Below are 9,139 nucleotides of genomic sequence, written 5' to 3'. Positions count from 1 at the left end.
GGAGGCAAGCAATATGCTTTTGTCATAGTTGATGATTACTCCAGGTTTACCTAGGTACTATTTTTAACCTCCAAATATGAAACTTGTAACATGTTAATACATTTGTACAAGAAAATTCAAAATGAAAAAGGATATAGTGTTTCAAACATAAGGAGTGATCAAGGAAGAGAATTCAACAAAAAAGAAGTTGAAAAATTTTGTAATGAATGTGGAATTAATAATAATTTTTCAGCACCTAGAACTCCATAACAAAATGAAGTTCTTGAAAGAAAAAATAAAACTCTTCAAGAAATGGCAAGAACAATGCTAAATGAACATAAGCTACCAAAATATTTTTGGGCTGAAGCGGTAAATACCGCATGCTATGTGATAAATAGAGTATCAATAAGATCAAATCTAAATAAAACTCCCTATGAACTTAGGAAAGGTAGAAGGCCTAACATTTCTTACTTTCATGTTTTTGGATGCAAATGCTTTGTATTAAATGATAAAGATGATTTAGGTAAATTTGATGCAAAAACCGATGAAGGAATATTTTTAGGGTATGCATTAAAGAACAAAGCATTTAGAATCTACAACAAAAGAACTCTTACAATTGTAGAATCAATTCATGTAACATTTGATGAAGAAAATACATTTAATAAAATAATAAAAGTTGAAGAAGTTCAAAATACTCAAAAACCAGAAGACTTAGAAATTGTAGAAGCAAAAGAAGAAGAAAATGAATTAAATTCAAATAATAATGCTATAGAAAATTCTGAATTACCTAAAGAATGGAAATATGTAAGAAATCATCCGAAAGATCAAATCATAGGAGAACCATCATAAGGTGTAACTACAAGATCTTCTTTGAAAAATCTATGTAATCATTATGCTTTCTTATCTCAAGATGAACCTAAGAATGTTGAAGAAACTTTAAGTGATGACTCATGGATAATAGCCATGCAAGAAGATTTAAATCAGTTTAAAAGAAATAGAGTATGGAAATTAGTTCCTAGAGCCGATGATCATTCAATAAATGGAACTAGATGGGTATTTAGGAATAAAAAGGATGAAAATGGTATTGTAGTAAGAAATAAGGCAAGACTAGTAGCTCAAGGATATAATCAAGAAGAAGGAATAGATTATGATGAGACATTTGCTCCCGTAGCTAGAATGGAAGCAATAAAAATGCTTTTAGCTTATGCATCTCATAAGGAATTCAAATTATATCAAATAGATGTCAAGAGTGCCTTTTTAAATGGTTTTATAAATGAAGAGGTATATGTAGCACAACCACCGAGCTTTGAGGACATTCAAAAACCTAATTATGTGTATACGTTAACTAAGACTTTATATGGTTTAAAACAAGCCCCTAGGGCTTGGTTTGAAAGACTAAGTGGATTCTTACTAGAAAAGGGGTTTTCTAGAGGAAAGGTTGATAGTGCCTTATTTATCAAAACTAAGAAGGATGACATGCTTATAATCCAAATTTATGTAGATGATATCATATTTGGAGCAACTTATGATGATCTATGTAAGGAATTTGCTAAATGTATGTAAGATGAATTTAAAATAGCATGATGGGAGAATTAAACTACTTCCTAGGTTTACAAATTAAACAAGCCAAGAATGGAACTTTTATAAATCAATCTAAATATATAAAAGACATGCTTAAGAAATTTGACATGGAAAGCAGTAAGCCCATAGGAACTCCCATAAGTACTTCCATAAGTCTTGACAAAGATGAAAAAGGAAAACCAGTAGATATGAAATACTATAGAGGTATGATAGGAAGTCTATTATATTTGACAACTAGTAGACCAGACATAATGTTTAGCATATGCATGTGTGCATGATTTCAATCCGCTCCTAAAGAATCTCACCAAATAGCTATGAAAATAATCCTAAGATATTTGATAGAAACAATTGATTTAGGACTTTGGTACCCTAAGGACACCAAATTCGAAATGATTAGTTATTCAGATGCCGATTACGCAGGATGTAAAATTGATAGAAAAAGTACAAGTGGTACATGTCATTTTCTTGGACAATCTCTAGTATTTTGGTTTTCAAAGAAACAAAACTCCATAGCTTTATCTACTGTTGAAGCTGAGTATGTAGTAACAGGGAGTTATTGTGCACAAACATTGTACATGGAACAACAATTAAAAGACTTTAACTTAGAATATTCAGCTATTCCAATAAAATGTGATAACACAAGTGCAATAAACATTTCTAAAAATCCAATATCGCACTCAAGAACTAAACATATTGACATAATGACATAATACATCACTTCCTAAGAGATCATGTGCAAAAAGAAGATATAATGCTTGAATTTATAAACACAAAAGAGCAGTGGGCGAACATTTTCATGAAACCTCTTCCAGAAGAAAGATTTATATCAATTAGAAGAGAACTAGGACTGTTACACAATAGGGAAGTGGTTTAGAAAGAATACAATAAGAGAAAAGGAGAAAAATTGAAAATTCTAGGGAGTCAGGCGACTGAGTCAGATTTCCCAGTCGACTGACAAGCCCCTATGCTGCTGAATTTCATTCTGTCAGGGAGTCAGGCGACTGAGTCAGAATTCCCAGTCATCTAACAAGCCTCTAAGTTGTAGTATTTCATTTTTCTGTCAATCAGGCGACTAACTTCAAGTGACCCAGTCGACTAGATCATCGGGGTTTATAAATTTTTAGTGCGAAAACCCTAATTTTATTCTTTCCAGTCAATTGGACTCTGTTCATCCACTCATCTAAAACCCTTCTTGAAATTAGGAAAAGCTTCCCAAGAGGGGGGGTGAATTGGCTTTTTTTTTTTTTTAAATTTCTTTTAATTCCTTTTTAGAATTCTTAAACTTATATTATTTCTTTTAACCAATTCGTGACTTATTTGTTTAATTTGTTAAGCACTCAAGAACTTAGTTTCTTTATTTAACCCTTAACCATACAAACATCCAATCATTCAACCAAACCAATCAACTATAATTAGAAAGCAAACAATCAAGCCAATACACAGCACTTATGTAATATAAAAACTCAAGATGGTTGTTTGTTTATATAACCCAAATTTGAACCAAGCCCTGTAGTGAATGAGAATTTATGCTTGCTGATGTAAAGCCCTGTATGGATGAATCCAATCACTCTTTCCAAATATTTGGAACTCAAATAAACTCTTGGTAAATTTATCTTTGGGATGTTAACCAAGTAATGTACTCCTGTATGGTTTCTGAAAAATATGGTGTAACCAACGTATTCCCTTTCGGTTTTCGCAACCCAAATCAAAATTAAACCTTAAGTTTGTTTGATTTCCAAATATACGTAGTTTATATGATTTTCAAATTTAAACCATCCACGCAATTTAAATATGCATTGAAAATAAAGAATAGGGAAAGAGAGAGTGAGACGGAGATTTTTACGAGGTTCGGCTTCAACACAGCCTACGTCCTCGCCTTTGGAAAATCACCAAAGGATTCACTAAACCTGTTCCGTTGATTGGTGGAACAAACCTTTACAAGCGATATCCCACGCTCAAACACTCCTTCACTAGGCTAGAGCCCGCTTCTCCAAACGATGTCCCCTCATTCGGTCACTCCTTTAGGCTTGAGCCCGCCTCTCAAAGCAATATCCCATTGCTTAGCCAACAATCCAAACAATCCTTGGAACGTCAAATAACTACAAGAAACACAAGATAAGATCTGCGTACAAGTATACTCTCTCAAAGAGCTTAGTACAATTTCAGCACTTATATACTTCAATGTAAAATATCAATATGAAATAAAATGAAGCTCAAGTGTAGAATTCACCAATATCCTTCTTAGATGAGGATTAAGTAGTAGGAATTCAGAGGAGGAAGGATTAGCACTTTAGAATATCTTAGCAAAAGAGTTTTGCAATGAGTGAGCAAGAGAACTTGTAAGAACAAGAGTGCTTTCAACTTTACAAACAAAATTTTCAATTCTTGGATGTATTTGATTTGCAAAACCATGTATTTATAGGCTTTCAAACTTGTTTCCATGTTGCAAAAGTTTCCTTAGAGAGTTTCTCAAGTTTTTAGAAAGTTTGGAGCTCAAACGGCTATATTTTAAAATATTAGAATTTAAAAAATTTTCCCGTTGAACAGTGTTCAGATGTCTGAAGATTCAAGTTCATTCATCTAAAGTTCCTGAAACCCCTTTAAAAATGAACTAGACACAGGATCAAATGTCTGAAGTAGGGTTTAGACGTCTGAGGTGTCAAGTTCAGATGTCTGAAGTGCCGAGTTCAGACGTCTGAACAACTACTGCCTCTTTATTTTTTTTTTCAAAAAATCTTCAGACGTCTGAAGTGATGAGTTCATACGTCTGAGGTGGTTCTGTGTGCTATTCAGACAGCTGAAGTCCCTCATGTGAATAGTGTTCAGATGTCTGACAACAGTGACCCCACTTTAGTATTTTGGCTATACATTTTTCTATATAACTCCAAATTAAGTGTTATTAGTGTAAAAAGAAAGCTAAGAGAAAATCCTACAACTTTCATGTTAAATACATTTTAAAATAAAGAGTTTTTGATAAAGAAAAATTCACCTCAATTCGGATGTATAAAAATTGACAGCATTTGGAAAAACTCTTTTTGGTGCTTTTCATTCCAAAAATGATTCTAACTTTTTTAAAATAATTTTTGACCTTATAAAAATATTTCCCAAGTATTTTAAAAGGTATCTAGGTCCAAAAATTTAACCTAAGAGTTTCAAAATATTTCAAACGATATTTTAAACATTAAAGTACTTACATAAAGACTTCTAAGACTTTTCTCATTCTAGGTTCTTGAGTCTTCATGCTTTGTCCTTGGATTGAGTCGATATTTTCTTCAAGCTTCCATATTCTTTGAGCTTTCTCACTTTGCCTTTCTTTGGCTCTTTTGACTTTAATATTCCTTGGCTTTCAACAACTCACTCATTCATGTTCTCATAATCTTCAAGGTTTAATATATCATCTTTAAATCCATGCTTTGACTCATTTAAGCTTTATTTGATCCTTGTGAGCACTTTGACCTTAATTTCTCATATATGAGCCTTGAAATATCATTACTCACACAAATACATTAAATTTCACTTATTTGTTAACATCAAAACAAGATAACAAGATTTTAAGCCTTGTAAGGCCAACACTTCTCTTCTATTCCCTTTGATTCTAAACCCAAAATCCTTCCTCTAAACGATTGAAAATCATTTTCCCATTTCTTCTCCTTCAGATTTCTAGGGTTTTTGCCGTTATTCATTCAAAAAATATGCCGAGAACCAAATGGGCTGCCAATCAAGGTTCTACCTCTGACCAAGAAGAAGATAACCTTGATCCATAAATAGTTACTCCTCAAGCCAAACAAAGGTATCGTCTCCATCTTCAAGCAACTGATCCTATATTTGGTAAGATAATCGACACCGCTTTCTTCATAGCTGATTTTTCAAATATTTTACTGATGTTCAGGGCAATTGGTTGGAAAATTTTAGTAGTCTATCAAGCAAAGGGTCTTTACCCTAATCTGGTTAAGATTTTTTTATGCCAACATGACTCAAAATCAATCAGTTATTTCCACAGAAGTTAGACTTTCTATGAATATCATTTTGTGTGTATGTCTTTGTGTCTACCTTGGACCTTTAATTGTTATTTTTCTCTTTTTGATTGACATCAAAAGGGGGAGAAGGGTTGAGCAAAATTGAGATTGAGATATGTAGCTAAACTTGAAAGCAAAATTGAAACATTAGGATATTAAGCAAATTTGATATTTGATATATTGCAATAATTGAAATATGTAAAACTGAAGTTGTTACTATTGAATATATTGTACTTGCAAAACAATGTTAAAAATATGCTTATTGTAAGGGGGAGCCTTATCAAGATTCACTCACTTTTGCTCCTTATTTGTCATCATAAAAAAGGGGGAGATTGTTGGCCTAACATGGCTTACTAATCTTGTTTTTATGATAACAAATAAAAGGTCACTTAACATGTTTTGTTGCAAGTAATAAAATTTCAGGAATCATGTCATTAAGCTCAAGTTCAAAAGCTGATTGCAAGACTCCATGGAAAAGGAATATAAAATCTTGAAGATTATAAGAGCATCATCAAAATGGACTTGCTAAGAGCTTAGAGATTTCGAAGCTCAAATTTCAAATGATTAAGAAGAGTCTCTATGTAAGTACTTCATTCAAATGATAATTTGAATAGATTTGAAGTTCATTAAAATCTCATTGACCTAGAGACAATGTTTTGAAAAACCCTGGAAAATACTTTTCAAAAATCTTAAATTATTTTGGGGAAAGCAAAAGAGCAAAAATAATTTGGAAATAAATTTTAAAAAAAATCAATTTTTGGTGTTTCCAGGTGATTGACACATTTTTCCCAGTCGAGTGACAAATGTTTGAATTAATTTTGAAACAACCCGAAAGGACCTAGTCAACTGACTCGTGTTTTCCTAATTGACTGACTTGCTCTGACTTTGAAAATCTCAGTATTTTAAATAGATTCAGGCGACTGATTCATATTGTCACACCCCGAAACCCGCGAATGGGTCCCAAGTGTGAAGATAGTAACCTAACCTGTCCTTGTATCAATTAAAACATGCATGATACTAATCTGAATGAGGGTCCGACCCCATAGGGTACACGAAAACCCTATATACAATCACATACATATCCATACTCATCAAATGCGCAGCGAAAAATGTTCTTTCTATACATACATCATACCATACCAAAGTCTATACAGAACTAGGATACATGTTCCCAAAATTACAGTACATACTCCGAGAGTTTACAAAACCCAACAATGACAACCCAGTTACAAAACTCACACTTACATAGGTACTAAACACAGCTAACCGACACCCCCACTTTCGGATGCTAGGATGCTAGTTTCGGCTACCCGAAGGACCTGAAAAACATTTGTATATTCAGGGTGAGACACCTCTTAGTAAGGAAGGAAGCAAGTTATATTAGTGTGTGGCATATGAGTGTTATATCAACATAAAACATAAAACATAACACAATACAATACAGTACAATACAGTTCAATACATTTCAATACAGTTCCGGTATTTTTCACAAATCCGTTCCAGTACATACGATACCCAAACATACGGTCAGTGTCGTCACACTAGGTATCCAATTATTCTGTGATAATCGAAGCCTCATAGCGATAATGTTGCCAATACGAGCACCTGATAACCTATAATAACCGAAGCCTCACAGTGATACCGTTGCCACTACGGTGTAGGGCACTCCCATCGGTGACCAGCCGGAAAGAACAGGTGATATTTCACACCCTCGAATATAGAGCCGAACACTCTTGCCCACTGTAATTAGCTGAGTCATGGCGTCAGCATACAATAATTAGCCGCCCTTAGCTGATTCAGCGTATGGTAATTAGCAGCCCCTAACTGATTTACAAAACCTAGAACAATTTTGGAACCCATGTCCCTATACTCATCAGCGTACGGTAACTAGCCACCCCTAACTGTTTTTACAAAACTTAGAACATTTTACATACAACAGTTCATTCCACACTTATTTGGTATACAACAAATCATATCATTTTCAGTTCAAGACTATAGTTTAATACAAATATAGGTAAGGTCATCTCAATACTACAGTTTTAATACAACATACGATTTCTCCAACAAAATAGAGATGATACCCAAAACCCCCAAATTTTTTCAAAAACTGTAACACAAAAATCCCACATTTTTACCCAATAAATTTTCCCAAATAAGTTACCAAAACATACATACGATCGTAAACTACAGGTTTATCAATCTCGATTTCAAAAATAAGTTGATATAAACAAAATCCCCTTACCTTTTCCCGAATACCAAACTACGAACTGAGACACTAAAACCTAAACAACCAAGAACAATACTTCCTTACAATTATTACTACTACACATATTCTGAAACGAAATTGAAATCGGACCCTTACCTCAATTTTGGGTCAAAACCCAAAAATCCTCGAAACGACTTTTTGATCCACTATTCTCGAAGAGATTCCTCCCCTGATCTACGCAGTAACGTCAGATCATCAAATCAGGTGATGAACAGTGAAGAATTGAAGAGAGAGAGAGAGAGAGAGAGAGTTTTGGTTTTCTTAGCCAAGAAGCAATGAAATAGGATATTTATAGCCCCTTTGACTCGGCCAACCTTGTCAACGAGATGGCACCTTCGTTAACGAATCATCTATACATTTCGTCAACGAATCGACTCCTTCGACGACAAAACCTATTCTGATATTTTACAACACGTTCGGTATCTCTTCGTCGATGAGGCTTTGAATTTCAGTAATGAAGAGTATGAGAGGCTTTGTCGATGAGAACAATGGTTTCGTCGACGAAGCCTGCAAAATTTACCTTTTTACCCTTTTCATTTAGTCAATATACATACTTCGGGTCGGGTTCTTACAACCTCCCCTCCTTACAAAAATTTTGTCCTCAAAATTTGTAATCTCTCATTTACCAACTCAACTACATACCCAAACGCATACCCAACTCTAGAAAGAGCCGGCGGCCACCAAAATAACAGCCTCGTCCCAAATACATACATACCCTCACTTATGGCGGAGGAATACCGTGGTTACATACATACATTGTCTCGAGAGCTCACAATGTTACAAAACTCTCCTAGAGACTAACCACACAATACTACTATGATAATAGAGTATTACATGCATACATATATACATACATACCCACACCGACCCTGGTATCAAAATTACTACTCAGAACAACTGCAGATACTTCCGGCGTATTTCCGTCTCTAACTCCCAAGAAGCTTCCTCAACCTCGTGATTCCGCCATAGTACCTTCACTAATGGTATCTCCTTGGTACACAGCTTCTAAACTTTATGGTCCAAAATCTAAACGAGTATCTTTTCATACGCCAAAGCATCCCCAATCTCTAAGGACTCGTAACTAATCATATGCGACAGATTCGGCACGTACCTCCTCAATATGGATATGTGAAATACATCATGGATCCTCGAGAGCGCAAAGGGTAGTGCAATCCTGTAGGCTACCGGACCCACTCACTCTAGTACCTCAAATGGTCTGATATACCTTAGGCTCAGCTTGCCATTCTTCCCGAATCTCATCACTCCTTTCATCGGAGCGATCCTCAGAAACACCTTA

This window comes from Malania oleifera, chromosome 5, assembly GCF_029873635.1.
Source record: "Malania oleifera isolate guangnan ecotype guangnan chromosome 5, ASM2987363v1, whole genome shotgun sequence".
In the NCBI taxonomy this organism is placed as follows: Eukaryota; Viridiplantae; Streptophyta; class Magnoliopsida; order Santalales; family Ximeniaceae; genus Malania; species Malania oleifera.
The sequence above is the reverse complement of the archived record's forward strand: the minus strand, read 5'-3'. Positions refer to the sequence as shown.